The 958-nt window shown below is 42.5% G+C and overlaps 1 non-coding gene across 1 annotated transcript; it reads right to left on the bottom strand.

Annotated features, from left to right (window-relative positions):
- Positions 1-306: 306 nt before the first annotated feature.
- LOC113462719 (small nucleolar RNA Z247) lies at positions 307-445 on the bottom strand. The gene has a single exon (XR_003385717.4). It is a non-coding gene; the product is annotated as a small nucleolar RNA Z247 (small nucleolar RNA).
- Positions 446-958: the final 513 nt, after the last annotated feature.

Here is a 958-nt window from a genome sequence, read left to right as displayed (position 1 = left end):
ACTTTTGTTGAGGTGGATCACTTTGGTAGGATAAATCAAAGTGATGAAAATATTTAATAGCTGAATGTCCAAATTTTCCACAAACTTGGCAAGTTGGACGCAAAGAGCTAGTTGCACAAGAGGAACTAGTTCGATCACCATTTGGAAAAGCACCTCGTCCACGCGTAGAATTACGCCCCCATGATCGATTGAAGTTGGAGGAGTTACCAGAGTGCTGCCCTCTCCCATGATTTTTCTGGTTACGAGAGGCAATATTGACTGAAGATGCAGATATATTAGCAACACTATTTTGTTGCTCAAGTCGTACTTCATGAGTGAGCATATGACTATAGAGTTCTTCAATGCTCATAGGGTCAATGTGAGTTGTCACAGATGTGACTAATGGATCATAATCTGATCCTAAACCGGCGAGGAGAAAGGAGATAATTTCATCGTCACCCAAAGGATGACCAGCAGCGGCAAGAGTATCACAATATCCTTTTACTCGCTGAAAATAATCAGTGATAGATAAATTTTCCTTGCGAGAGTTCGCAAGTTGGGTGCGAATTTGGATAGTTCGTGCCCTGGATTGAGATGCATACATACGTTCCAAGGCGAGCCAAACTTCGCGAGATATTGAATATCCAACTACTTGAGAGAGAACACCTTCCGTTAAAGAAGACATAATAATACTGAGTAGAAGTTGATCTTGTTTAAGCCAATGATGATAAGCTGGATTGGGAATAGAAGCAGCTTCACCAATAGCTGAGTTGGAATCACGAACATGCTTCGATGGTGGTGTGATTGACCCATCAAGATAGCCTAAGACATCTTGGCCACGCAAATACGGGGTAAGTTGAGCTTTCCAGAGAAGAAAATTCTCACGCCCAAGTTTGACTGTGACAGGATGTGGCAAGGTGGTAACTGTGGGTGAGGTGATAGAAGTTGAAGTATCATGAGTAGTAGCAGAGGCTTGAGT

The sequence above is a fragment of the Phoenix dactylifera genome, chromosome 13 (genome assembly GCF_051530095.1).
Source record: "Phoenix dactylifera cultivar Ajwa chromosome 13, Ajwa_hap1_PhDact_Kaust_v1.1, whole genome shotgun sequence".
NCBI classification, from domain to species: domain Eukaryota; kingdom Viridiplantae; phylum Streptophyta; class Magnoliopsida; order Arecales; family Arecaceae; genus Phoenix; species Phoenix dactylifera.
Note: the sequence above shows the minus strand (reverse complement) of the source record. Positions and strands in the feature narration are given on the sequence as shown.